Here is a 15,644-nt window from a genome sequence, read left to right on the forward strand (position 1 = left end):
AATAATTCTAACATGATGCCCTGTTCGCTCAAACACAGAATTGCCATTTTTTATTTGTAACTTCGAAACGGTTGTATCTGCATTTTCCAAAAACTAATTACTCATAAATAAAACTCGAATGTTTTTGAATCATTCAAATCGGTTGATCTGTGCTTTCCAAATCGTTGACAAAAAATTATATCCGATTGTACATAAATGCACACTACACACTCACATACATTTTTAAGGTATGCCAAAATGTTCAGAAGCCTTTGAAACGGTAAGATATACAAAAATTTTCATTTTTGATTTTTTGGAGATTACTATAGCTTACCCAACGGGAATTAATAATAAAGTTTATCAAAAAGAATTAAAATTGATTTGTATTTTCAAAATTGTAAACTACTAACTTTGGGGGTGCGCAGATAAATCAAATTTAGCGATTATCCATAGATATATTTAGCAATATTATTATTTTTAACGATATATCATAGTAAGTAACAAGCAAGGTAATCAATAATGATTTAAAATTGAAAACAGTACAAGATATAATAAAATAACAAGCACAAAAACTTGAACAAATATTATAAATTCACCCTAAATTAGTACCGACAGTTATTTCTGATCTTAAATTTAAAAATTAAAAAAAAAAGTAAAAGTAGACTAACGCTAAAAATCTTGGAAAAATTATTACATTTTGTTTTAGATATTTTTGATACTTTGAAAATTTTCATTTAGCTTATATATTTTCATTCTTCTGATTATAATAAGATATATAAAGATGATAATAAGTAAGCTAAATAAATTAATTATTGAAAAAAGTTAACAAGTAATATTAAAATCATTGATTAAATATCAATTACTAAAAAACAGCTCATTAATCTTTATCAATTCATCAAGATAAATTATTTTCTACTGATAGTTTTCAAATAAACTTTGATACTTCAAATCGAATCAGGATTGAAAATTGAAAACTAAACTGTTAATTGGAAAAAAACAAGACGGTCAATTTTGATATATGATTGGTTATTTGGTCACATATCGACAATACGGTCATATAGATATTGATTATGTATTGACAATAATTGATACCTAACGAATATTTTTGAATTTTCAAAAAAAATAGCGAATAAAGGACCAAGAAACGTTAACAAAACTATTTCTAACTCAAATCTTTCAAATTTGAATTTTAAAATCAGTTTACGGTAGAAATAACTTATTGATATCAATATACAATATTATATATATAAATTACATGATTTTTTACGCAACTAAACCAATTATTTACTTTCATTATTTTTGACACAAGCTTGTTAAAACTTCTGTGAAAATGATAAATTTCTGTCTCTTATACTTTCTACATTCTCTAATTATATTGTCATGAAAAATTCACTAAATTGTATACAATGCTAATTATAAATTTGTAATATAAGTATTACATAAAAAATGCTATCAAAATTCAATGTTCAAAGATTAATTTATCAATGGAAATCTAGAATTTCCAGAATATTATTTCCCTTTATATAGTATATTATCAAAGCACGCTTTGAGTAAAACCACGATATGATCCCGTTCTAACTTATTAACTAGCCGTTTGAAACAAGATTATGGAATATACGGGGAGTCGAAAATTGTTAAAGTAAACATTATATGTACATCTTTCATACAACTAGTATTACATAAATACAAGTACAGTACACGAGGTACCACGACATAGAGAAAACAGTAATACAAAGATACAGAATACTAAATTATCAAAGACCAAGAACGAAATTGCTCAACGAACTCGTCAAATCAATGCAAATAGATATCAAGGATTATATATATATATATATATATATATATATATATATATATTTGAGAGAAATTTTTTGATAACGTATATTTAACAGTTTCATATTATTTATTGAATTAGCAAGAAGAGGTAACATTATGGTATAAACCTGATTAAAAAATGATAATTTTCATTGAATTTATTTATTTTTAAATCATTTATTTTTATTTAAATTTTTACATTCATATACATCAAGAGCACTATAGTCCACGTAAATATATACCTTTTATAATTAGTCTACTCTACTTATCAGAGTGGGTAAGTTTAATAGATTAATTGATTTTCACAATTAAAATGTATTGATTTAATTAAAAGGCGACTAAAGGGTTTTACCATTTTTAATTTACTTATCATTATTGTATTATAATATTATACAAAAAAAAATAATTTCAAATTTTGTTTTTATTTTATTTTTGTTGATGTGTAACAAATTATTGCTTTCTCTCTTATTTATCTTGGAGACGTTTCTAAGGCATGTTACCATCACCACAAGTAAAAATAATTCTAAAAAAATATAAACAAAATAAAGAAATACTAACAAACACACCAAATTCACGACAAAATATAAGCTTGTATAAATATTGTATGAAAATTAAAAAAAAATATGTATGATAGTTTTATACTATTTGCATAAGAAAATAGTTTCAAGCTTTTATGACCATATGTAATTAAAATTATTTACATATTTGCACTGAAGATGAGATCTCGAAACGTTTGTGTCTTCAACACAATTCAATAAAATAGTGAAAAGGGGGTGTAGTGTATTATTTTTTTTAACTAGTACTAGGGTAGTACTGCCGTAAGTCTGGTCCGTGACCTGAGGTAACTCCAACTCAATTCAGGGAAGAATATTGTGAAAATTTTCCCATTGCCATATCACACCGCAGTGCCCGAAATGGGTTATTTTCAATTGTGAACATATTTTTTATTTTAAGTAAAAATGGATATCGCTACTGCATGATGTCAGGTTTCCCAGAACGAAGTATATATAAGAAATTCGACTTAAGAGTCAATAGTATAAGAAGTTAGATAAATAGTTTGTTAAAAATACAATTGATTATTTATTTAAATTCAAACTATTTAAGTGCGTAGATAATATATGGAGCCAAATTTTTGCTCTCAACAATTTTAAATGCAGTTTAAAAATATTTCTAAAATGCCATCCGAAGTTCAAGCTTTCAAATTTCGACAAACAACATAAAATAGAAGCTGATTGAAAAATTGCAAAAAAATTTATTGAATACATTTATTTTTTAATAATTAATTTTTATTTAAATTTTTAAATTCATATTCATTTAAGAGTACTGTAGTCCTCGTAAATATATAAAAATAACAAATAAATATGATATCATCCAATACATTTTAAATTAAAAAAATATAGTATGGAAGCAAGTAAATCAACTAATTTTAATAAACTTGTGGTAACTCGAGATTTTTGTCATGAGTAAATACTTGAGAATTGTCAATCATCACTGGAATCAAAATACCAGAATATGAGGAGATGTTATTTAAATACACGTGTATGTATATATATATATATATATATATATATAATTTAATAGACAATGCTTCAAAATACAACAATAAAATTTTAATTCTAATTGTACTGAAAAATCCAAAATCGATATATATATATATATATATATATATATATATATTAATAATATTAATTAACAAACAATGCCTCGAAATACATCAAAATTTTGTATCTAATTATACTGAAAAATTCCAAAATCATAATATATATATTATATATATATATATATATATATATATATATAATGTATATTTAATCAAATACAATGTTTGAAATCGCGCGGATTTTCCGAAGAGCATTTTTAACGAATAGTATTAGTTAATAACACATCATAGGCCATCATTTTCAAATGTAATGACTCTATATACACAACAAATTAACACACCAAATTGATATTTGTCAACAATACAGTGATAATAATCTAGTAATTGATGAATGAAATTATTCTTGAACTGATCAATCTAATAAAATATAAAAAACGTAGAAAATTTTCAAGGATTGCAGATAAGAAGAAGATGTATATTTTAAATTGCAACAAAAAATATTTTCTACTAATAATTAGCTTAATTTTTTGTTTAAATAATTATGAATAAATTTTATTTATAATTATTTACTAAAATTTAACTTTATGTAATACATAATAATTTCAAAAAATATTGCACATACAAAAATTTGCCCGTATTTAATTACAGGTATAGAAAAAAGTGCATCGAGCGATATGCAAAGTAATTCGATAAGCATATTTATAATTTTTTTTTTTAAATATTCTAAAGTTATTGGTATGTATTTTGATATCAAATATTATTATTGTCAGCTATTTTTTCAATAATCAATTCATTTAAAAAAAATCAAAAATAAATTTTAAATTAAGCTTATTACGTTCTAGTAAGTACATATTTTTAATTTTGCTTAAATTAATCAATTAAAAAATTCATCAAAAGTATACATAGCCAATTGAAATTTTTGTGAATGTATAAATTAATTAATTAGTAAAATAGTAAAAAAATAATATAAATTTATTATGTCGTACAAAAAATAAATTTTAACAAAAATGTATTCGTAAATATTCTAAAGTTTTTCTTATGTATTTTGATATCAAATATTATTATAATCAACTATTTTTTTAATAATCAATTCATTTAAAACAATTCAAAATTAAATTTAGTACGTTCTTTTACATATTTTTAATTTTAAGCAAAGTCAATTAAAAAATTTATCATAAGTATACACAATCAATAGCCATTTTTGTAAATAAATTAATTAATTAATTAATTAGTAAAATAGTAAAAAAAATAATATAAATTTATTATGTCGTACAAAAAATAAATTTTAACAAAAATTTGTTCGTAAACAAAAAATAAATTTTAACATTAAAAAATAAATATATCACAAAATCAAAAAAAATATTTTTAAACACATACCTATTTCTATTACCGCCCTCCAGTTCTGCAGTATATACTACCAAATTAAAAAAAAATTAAAAATATATCAAAAACTCCACACTAGTCCTTGCAATTTCAGCAAAGTCAATTCTACACGTGTGCAAATATCCACGTTGCTTTCCAACTTAGAAATTTTCAAATCCTAATTTTTCGAAATGTGTCACACATAATTTTGGTACCCGAAAATTTGGATAAGTTTATCGAAAAAATCGATCAATTCCAAAGGGATTGATCCTTTAATTCGATTAAAAATCGCATGTAAAATCCTGATTCCAATTATATTACTTATTAATTGTTGCACTCTATTCGACGTCCAATAAACTACTGACTCAAGTGATTTTTTTTCGCCAACACTTGTTCTTCGCACTCGCGGCCGCTTGTGTTCGCGACTCCACAGGTTCGCACTTAGGTCAATAGTTACAAAATGCTATGAGCAGACAAGACGCTCTTTTATATATAGGAAGTGACAATTAAATTTTGTCCAATACTAGATTATCGAGTTTTAGCCGAAGATTATGCATCTGCTTGCAATTTAGAGAATAATCAGCTTTCTAAGTTGGGTTCATATAAGCAAAGATCCACGAGAGATGCGCGGATGCACTATTGCACTTACACACCGGTTTGGGTTAGGAGAAATGATTGATTGTCGATATGGCTTACGGAAAACTTTGATAAATATTAAAAATACCTTATATTAATAATACTATCTCGTACTCAACACACTGAGGGTTCTGTATAAATACGAATTTATTTAATTACATTCACGTTGGATTGTTGAAGTACAAGCTTAAGCAAACTTAGCTGAACGTTGCATTTTTTATGTAGTTTTTCTATATATTCTGTTCGCGCCAATCAAAGCATGCGGATATATTTGATATATTAAACAAAAAATCATCAATCGATTTATTATAAAATTAAAACTCAAATCATTCAACACGGAATAAAACCATATTAAATTATTATAAATACGATGTAATTTATGTTTTTAAAGTAAAATAAATATTACTAGTTACAAAATCAAAGTATTTTACAATCGGTCCTTCGAAAAGCAAAATTCAATTCAACCTAAAAAACATATTCAATAATATTTTGCATAGAAAAAAGCTTCTCAACTTCGCAGTAATAGTATTTGCAAAAATCGAAAATGAAAATTTTTATATATCTTTACGATTCAAAGGTTTCTGAACAGTTTGGCATGCCTTAGAAAAAATGAATGTATGTGTGTGTCGACGATTTCGAGAACACGGATCAACCGATTTGAATCATTCAAAAAACATTTGATTCCTAATGATAAGGAGAAGTGTTAATTAGTGTTTAGCAAAGGCAGGCCAAGCCGTTCCGAACACACGCAGCAAAAAGTGCCAAAAATGGTAATTCAATTTTTGAGAGAACGGAGCGTCCGATTTGAATGATTCAAAAAACATTTTATTTGTATTGACAAAATGAAGAACTGGTAAAATTTTTGGTAAGGCAAGATTAGCGGTTCAGGAGACAAAAATGATTATTAGACATATGCACATCAAATTAACAAATGTTTTCTGAATATTTTAATAAGAAAAACAAATTTTGTTAAAATTTCCATGGGTTTCGTATCAATGTTTATCCATTAGACTGCGGCGCAGCGCTCACGCGTCTCTATATTTCGTTAGTACAGCAGCTTATGTATCGCGATTACTTTGAAAAATAGTTCAAAATTTCTAAAAGATTTCACAGTATAAAAAAATTTTATTTTTTCTCAAAGGTCAAATTTTTTCAAGAATTTTAAAATTTTCAAAAATCTATTTTTTTTTTCAAATTTCTAAAAAAAGTTTGAATCTTTTTCAAAAATTATAATTTTTGGTACGGGAATTTCTAGCAAGTTGCCCTAAGGCACGATGCCATGAACTACTAATCTTAGTATTCGCCACCTATTAATAGATAATAATTATTTTTCATATAGTTTGTATCAAATATTGATCATCCTATAGAGTATTAGATCCCAAAGATCTCTAGTCTACCTAGCTTAGCATGCATTTTTTTAATCTATCAAGAATATATAATTATAAAATTTACCTAGAGAAAATATATCAAAAGTAATCTTCGTATTTGCATCATATTTACAATAATTTTTAGCGCAAAAATATTCAGTAGTAAGTAAATGTTTTTTATTTCAAATTCAATTCAGACATATTATGTAAAGTTATTTTTCAAATAAAATTGGTATAATAACTTTTTGGTATAAGACTTTTAGTATTATATTAATAACTAATTGAACTACATGGCAGCGCATAACATGTATCAAAATAATGTATACCTAGAAATTATATTCAGGTATCATAAACTAAATACAAAAGCTCAAAACCATAAAAACTGCCAACGAAAAAAACTTTTGATATGAAAATTGATACATTTCAGTATATTTTCTGATAGCGCCGCCGTAATAATAAAGGTGGTAACTAGTGGATAAATAAAAAATTCTATACTTCGCTTGTTTTTGAGATAATGACGATGGATCTTTTAACTTGCGATCCTTTAAGCCTCGCTTCACTCACTTAGAGTATATATTCAAAATAGATTTAATAAAAATGAATTTTCATAAGAACTTGATGTGATTACGATGTAAGTACATTTCTCTGGAATCATCGTTAAAGAATGTAAGTTTGCCTGAATATCTATCTATGCATTCGTCTGCTTTAACTATTGCCCTATGATATGCATAAAGTCATGAAATGTTGCAAAAAATAAGTTTTTTTTACATAAATATCAATATATTTGAAAATCTGTATTTTCATTAATGCATTCCATCAAATTTCATTCTGCTCTCGATTCATTTGGATGGAATGCATTTCGATTTTTATAGAGAAGTTTATGTCTTTGTTCAAATATTATATTTCATAGAATTCTTATATCATGCTAAATTGTTTGACAATTTTATCAGAAAAGATACACGTCTGAGTCTGCGAATTTAAATTTTACATTCGTCTGCGTTTTCTCTAATATAGGTGCAGTGATTACAAAAAATTAAGTCGTTTGATAAAAATCAATAATAATTTACGGTAATATAATAATATAAGAAATTAAATAAAATTGATCGTTAAATAAAATCAAAAGTAATTTTTAAAGAAATCAACATTTTCATAATAAATCCTGTGAATATTTTTGAAATTCAAAAACTGTTACAATGATATTATACAGGTAATAGGTTTAAAGGACATGAAACATTTCAAAATATTTCAAAAATATTTAAATTGTTTTAATTAATGTATGCATTCACTAACAGAACTTATGGGAATATCTGCTGAGTCGTTTCATCTCAATAGTTTAAATTTTCTTTTAGAGCTTTTAAAATATCCAAACCTTTTTATAAATAGAAATTATGCTAATTAATATTTGATAAACACTAATAGAGCATTATTTTGTAATTAGTAATTTAAAATAAAATAGTCAAAATAAAAATGCAAACAGTGTTTGTTGAAATAATTATCATTTAATATCTGCGTCTTTTTCTTTAAAATGAATTAAAGACAAATATATTTTAATAGCTGAAGATATCATTCCTTAATTTTCTTAAAACATTCTCAGTAGCGATTCTGAAATTTTTTTATCGATTTATATTTATTATAGCTATACCTTTTTTAGTTTGAAAGAAAAACGAAAATCCACCGAGTTGTTTCCTCAATTAATATTTTAAATTGCGTTAAAGCTTTTAAAATATTCAAAGCTTTGTAGAAATATATCAATTAGAAATTAAACTAATGAATTTTTGATAAAAATCAAAAAACTATGATTTTATAATGAATAATTTTAAATCATGACACGTTTCATTTTATTTAACATCTGTGCCTTTTTATGCTATTGAATGAGTTAAGGCCAATTGTGTTTTGATAGCAAAACACATCATACCTTAATTTTCTGAAAACATGTTCAACAGCAACTAGGAAAGATCTCCTTCAGTTTATATTTGATTTGTTGAAATTTTAAAGCTTTACTTTTTAGTTTGAAAGGAAAACGGTTGGGAAACGCAAATAATACAACTCGACTAAATTATTACAACAAAGAAGTAGAAAATTTAAAAAAAAAATTAACATTTAAAATTTAGAATGCTAACAATTAGCTGAGAAAAAAGATATTTGTGCTTAAATATAGACACAAAGACGTAATAATTTTCACAAGATAGGAGACAATTTGTTGACTATTTATTCCTAAAGAAGAGATGTAGAAAGTAAATTTAATTGAATTTATTCCTTGAATTATTGAACTATAAATTTTTGGCCTATAAACTAGATCCATAATGTGAAAGCACAGCTTTTACCATTTCCTATCTTGTATCTTGCATTTAATTTACATGTTAATTTTTTATTTCCTTACCACCGAATTTTTGAAAATCAGCTTCCTGTTATATGATACAAATTTAAATTTTTCATTTATTACCCTTCCTCATTGATTTGACTATTATATCTAATTTGGGATTTTCAATCCATTTACGAGATGGACAAACCGAACTTGACGTAGATGACATCGACTATGCCAACAATCCAACAGACCCATTCATTAATTTCATTCAATTGACGTATATGATTCATTAATCGTCGGAATCTCACATAAATCGCCGAATTGTTGTGGAGGTCAAGTCAAGACATAAGAAAATAAAAGCTTAGACGATCTGATGTAATGTTTATTTAAATTCTTAGGTGCAATATTTGTCTATAATTTGCTCTACGCCATCGCGATGCTAATTCTCATTACGCGGCCAAATGCACAATGCTGTGGGAAAATGGGATTTTTTGGGGGTACAGAGTTTGCTTTATATTTTAACTCGTTTAGATCTTTTTTATCGATGAATAGACGTTTTAAGATCTGAGTACTAAATCTATGACATCAAATATAAATTTAACTCTTGTTAACTTCCCGTAGGGTAAGTTATTGTAATGGGCCGAAAATCGGAATTGAAAATTTTAACATTTCTCGACGTTTTGAAGGTTTTTGAACGTTTTGGCATACCTCAGAAAAAATGGATGTGTGTGTGTGTGTGTGTGTGTGTGTGTGTGTGTGTGTGTGTATGTATGTATGGATACAAATTTCCAGTCACGTTTTAGGGCGCACGGATCAACCGATTTGAATGGTTCAAAAAACATTCGATTCCTATTGATAGGGAAAAGAGCTGATTAGTTTTTGGCAAAGGCAGGTCCAGCCGTTTCGGAGATACGGAGCAAAGAGTGCAGAAAATAGAAATCGAATTTTTGAGAGAACGGAGTATCTGATTTGAATGATCTAAAAAGCATTCAATTAGTAATGATTGGGAGAAGTGCTTATTAGTTTTTGGCAAAGGCAGGCCCAGCCATTTCAAAGATATGGAGCTAAATATGTAAAAAATGGCAGTTTTTGAGAGAACTAAGCGTCCGATTTAAATGATTCAAAGAACTTTCTGCTTGTCTTAACAAAATAATTGATTTTGGAAAAAAAAATTTTGTTCAATTTTTTTTTTTTTTTTTTTTTTTTTTTTTTTTTTTAGTTTTATCAAAAATATTTCAGATTTTATTTTTAATTCTGGCTATAGTTCTAATATACTTTACAAATATTTTCAACTCTGCAATTCAGTTTATATAATTCTCATAAATATTAGACAATGTTACAATATTTATAATAATCTATTTGAAAACATTCAGTATTCCTCGAACATTTCGGTACGGGAAGTTCCAGCAATTTGCCTTAAGGCACGATGCCATAAATGCCTCAAGACAGAATTCCACTTACAGCTAGTTAAATTTGTATTTGTTGTCATAGATTGAGTACTTAAATTAAAATTTAAAAATTATGTTGTATAGTGATAAAAGATAAGTGAAAAAATTTCAGTTGTGGATAAATAGATGGATGAAGTTTTCCTTGCATGTCAACTCAATCACAGAACAATTGTAGTGAAAGACAAAAGGGACACAGATTGTAAATAAAAAACTAATATAAAAAATATTAGTATCAAAAATCAAACTTATTAGCTTGGCTATAAGTACTAATATACTAATATACTTTATCCTGCATAGATTTTTGCCAATAAACGAGTATAACTGAACACGTACAATATACATTGAATTAAATAGAAAGCATGAAAAATACAACAAAAAATTTTGCCTTTAAAACTTTTGCTAGGCACAATTGATTGAAATAACTTGATCAATTGGAATATTGATATAGTAATTTTATTTATCACAATAAATTTATAATCTTATATTGCTATTATTGCCGTATTTTTCACCTGCTGATTAACAATGTTTATTTTAATTAAAAAACAATAAAAAATTCAAATAAATATTAATCATTGCTTTTATGCAGTGGTGCAAAGCCCTGTATATTATGGTGAATTACTGAAGCTTTTCGTTTTACAACATAATATAAGTAATACATTTGAACAAAAGTGAATTTTTTTACAATTCTTGATTTTGAATATATTAAATACTTGTGAAAATTATGAAATCTATTATTCTTAAACTATTATGGTAATTATTTTTTCAGAAATAATATATTCGACAAAAAAAATTCACAAATAATGTAGAAACTGAGATTATATAAAAAATATTTATTAATAAGTCTAAATACTTATAAAATTACTGTATTAAATAGTATAGATTGATATTTACATTTTTTATTTTTTACAGGGTAAAATTTTAAAACTGCTATTAAAAATACTTGTTGGTCAATTTTATTTCCTTACGCTATCAAAATAGCCAATGTTGGCATTAAAAATCTAAAATGTTTAGGGTACATCTTGTCAATTGTCAATTTGAAATAATAATTTTAAAAATTCTCATTTATTATTATGCAACTCTGATTTTAGTAAATAAGATGTCAGGAGTATCAAAATTAATTAACTTATTCAAGTCAATTATTATTAATATTCATTTTGGGCGCAAAAACTTCATGAAAGTTGAGCTTTCAAACATGGCCGTTTATCTCTTGAAAGCGATATTGCGATTGCTAATTACACATTTTTCCCTCGACTTTCAATTATTGTTGTTAAAAAGTCCTCTCTCGAACCTTTAAGCTCCGCACTACCCTATATTAAAAAAGTTTAACTATAATAATATAAGTATTTTTTTTAAGATTTTTTTTTTCAAAATTAAAAATAAACATTTAAGATTGTGAAGAAACGTATGTGTCTCTTATGTATTTGACACGTGTGCTATGATGTAGTTCATTTGGTTTAGACAGTAGTACCAAAAATCAAATTGAACCTTTGTGCCCGCCCTACCCTATATAAATATTTCTGATTTAATTTAAAATTTTAATTGATGAATTATTGTTATTCATATACTATTTATTTACAGTACTAGTGAGTATCAAAAAACTTGTCTAGCACCAATACTAATCCATACTATAAGTTGACCATATTTTTTTAAGTCAAATCTGCGACGGCAATTTTTAGTTATAATAATCTGGGACGTTGGGGAAAGGGGGGTTATTAGTTGTTTATATTTTATAACAAATGCTATTCAAGGATACAATAAAAAAACAGCTTTTTTAAATAAATTTTTTTTCTATTATAATTAATTAATACTTCTTTATCTATGGTATTATAATACATCTTACATTTTTTATCTATATGTTCTATTTAATTTTCTTCATAATTAATTTGAAAAAAATAGCATCTGTTAATTTTCTTAATTTTTGTTAAATTAACTATTAATTTTCGACAAATCGGGGCATCCGGAACAAAAAATCAAAATCTGGAACAAATATTGCTTTAAGAAAAACCCGAGACACAAGGTGGAAATGCAGGACTGTCCCGGCCAAACCGAGACGTATGGTCACTTTAATACTAATCTCAATGATTGAAAAACTTTAGCTTTGTTTTTGTTTATCTATTTTCCAGAATTAAGCTCTTGGATTCTCCCCTGTTTTCCTGCTACGGCCCTGGTTTTGGGCGCAAATGTGCGAATGCAAAGTGCGGTGGGCCCCCACTTTGTCACTTTGAGCCGGTCGATTTTTTCAAAACACATAGACTAATGTGCTAGAGCACATCGTGTCATTTCGTAATGTCTTACTCGATGCTCAGAATTTGATGAGCTATGCTCGATTTGATTTTTGATTTCGAAGCTCGATTGCCACATCGGCATTTTGTTGATAAGTGTGTCAAACCAAATTTATAATGGACTTCATGATCGAATATAATAGCAGCAAAAATATCGAACTATTTGGACAATGCTCGCATTATTGAGCACCTTTATTCGGTACGAGCAATGCATTCCAACTTCGCGCCATTGCAAGTGCATAATATTGTGGTACCAATTTCTTATTCATGTTCCCCAAATCCTTTGGAAATATTTTACAGATTACAGATTTTTTCCAAAATTTCGAATATTTTACATATTATTTCCAGAAGGTCAAAAATTTCGAACTTATTCATTTTTGGACTTTGTTCGAACGTATTTTAGTTTTATTACATTGACCATGAAGGTGACAATATTCATGGCATTGATCTTTTACACGGAATAGTTGCTACCCCTGGTAGAGGGGGGTAAGAGAGAATTTAATGAAACTAATTGTCCACTTCTAAAGATAAAGTTAATAATAAATAATCAATAAATAAATCTTCTTTCATTATAACTTAGTGACAAATCAGTGATTGTAATAATAATTGCAACAAATACATACAAATACAAAACAAATCAGTGTTTAATACAGTCCAAAGCTACAAAGATTAAATTATAACGAGTTAAATATAAAGAGTTTTAATAAATTTCATAATTACGTGGCGGTATACAGACTTCAAAAAAAATATCTTCAATGTTTTAAAATCATTTTTAAAAATTTGAAATGTTTTGTTTTTTATTTAATCTCCAATAAATTTAAAATATCAATTTGATGATTAATTTAACATCGCTATTATTTATAAAATTTTGCTATCTATTCTGATTCAAACATTGTAGTCCCCTCAATTTATGTTCATTTTCGACATCGTGTAACAGTCAATTTTTTTATAATATTTTAGATGTAATATATAGAAGTGTAATCTAGTAAATAACATATAGCAATATAATGGTTATAATCTTGAAAATATAAAAATTTCAAATTAAAAAAAAAACTCAATTAATAATTTCTGGTATTTCGGAAATTGAGATTTTTTATAGAAATTTTGTGAATTTTTTAATCTTTGTAGTCAGACTAATTTGTATATAATTTTTGCCATTCAATTATAGACAATTTAATTCAAAGGATAATAATTTCGCACGCTTGGTCCTAAGTTTGGTAAAACATTTGAAATTTCTGCACGAATTACAAAAGTACCGTTACCTTAAGTAAGTAAATAAATATGTACATTAGTTTCAATATTTTTTCTTTTTTTTTAATTTTTGAACAGCAATCAGAATCTTACGTCTTATGAGCTGTTGGGCTAAAACTTCTCCTTACTTCGTATGGTTAATCCATCCATATTTGATGATTTTTTGTTATTAGAATTAATCTAATAAGGCTGACATAGTTTCAATATGATTTAACAAACTCATAATGTTTTTTTTTTTTAAAAAAAAGTCCCATCCAAATGTTTTTGAAAAACAATTTTCAACAATTGGGTTTTATAAATCAGAGTTGAAAAAATATACGAGTGATATATGTTAAAAATATACCAATTATAGTTTTGTAATATTATCTATACTATAAATAATTATCAAAACGTTCTTGCACATTTTTGGTAATGTCATCAACTTGTAATTATACACGTGTTGCAATTAAAAAAAATAGATACAAATCACTATTGTGTATCGTGCATCGAAGACAATATGAAGCATTCAAACTAATTTTAGCAAGTAAATTAGCGTTAAATCTGTACTCATATTAAATTGTCAAATATCTCCCTTCCGCTTTTTTGCTCTTGGTTTATAATACAAAAAGGCGGAAGGGAGATATTTGACAACCTTAGTTTTTTTAATCATAGATTCAAGTTTTACAAGTTCTACGTCCAGGTTTATTTCAGCAGAAAAACCTATTGCGTCTGACTATGTAGACTCTCATATAATGCATATAATCATACAATAGATTCTCGTTTGAAACCTACAAATTTTATAAATCGACTTGAAACTAACAATATTATTAAATCATACATTATTCCAAAATGTCGATTTACATAAATTGTGTAACAAAATATTTATGTGTATAGTAAAACTTGCTATGCAAGCATTATCAGCAATTTTTGCGAAGGAAAACCGTATTTGCATATATGATTATACTATAAATAATTTAAATGTATAAACCAAATATTTTATACACGCAATTATAAACAATATTTGCGTGAAAACAACAAGTGACTTTTGAACTCAATCTTTTAGAATTGGAAAAGAACACCATCTATAAAATTTATTTGTTTTAACATATCATAGGGTATGATAAAAATTGTTGTACGCGACAAAAATTTATGAAAAATATTTTTATATCTCTACTTTCAACACTTTCTGATCGTTTTGGCAAACCTTAGTAAAAAAGAGTTTTTAGTTTTTTTTGCGATTTAGGGAGCGGTTAAACCAATTCAAAAAAATATTAGATTCGTATTAGTGGTTTACAGAATTCATTATCATTCGGTAGGCAAGTCGAGAAATTTCCAATATAGAGATAAATTACTATAACTTGCCCTACGGGAAGTTAAAAAATTGCAAATCCAAAAATTCCCTAAAATTACTTATAAAATTCAACCTAGGTAAACTTTTAAAATTTTATATAAACTAGGTAAAATTTGATTGGAAATTTTAAAAATCTGTTTTTTTTTTATCAAAATCGAAGAAATTCATGAATTTAATCAAATATAAAATTGAAACTAAATAAACGATTTTCAGTAAAAAATCTTTGGTTATTTATGTATTGATTAAATAAATCGATGTTGAATTATTAA

The 15,644-nt window shown here is 26.0% G+C and overlaps 1 protein-coding gene across 1 annotated transcript in view; it reads right to left on the reverse strand.

Moving 5' to 3' along the window:
* LOC113374737 (putative fatty acyl-CoA reductase CG5065) overlaps positions 1-4,950 on the reverse strand; it is a 47,526-nt gene extending 42,576 nt beyond the window's left edge. The window contains exon 1 of the mRNA XM_026614709.1: positions 4,772-4,950. The gene's annotated coding sequence lies outside the window, so the exon portion shown is untranslated. The remainder of the gene's footprint in view (positions 1-4,771) is intronic.
* Between the last annotated feature and the right edge of the window lie 10,694 nt (positions 4,951-15,644).

This window comes from Ctenocephalides felis, unplaced genomic scaffold (genome assembly GCF_003426905.1).
Source record: "Ctenocephalides felis isolate EL2017-DRISC unplaced genomic scaffold, ASM342690v1 CF-g0.4_SCAFFOLD_01886, whole genome shotgun sequence".
In the NCBI taxonomy this organism is placed as follows: Eukaryota; Metazoa; Arthropoda; class Insecta; order Siphonaptera; family Pulicidae; genus Ctenocephalides; species Ctenocephalides felis.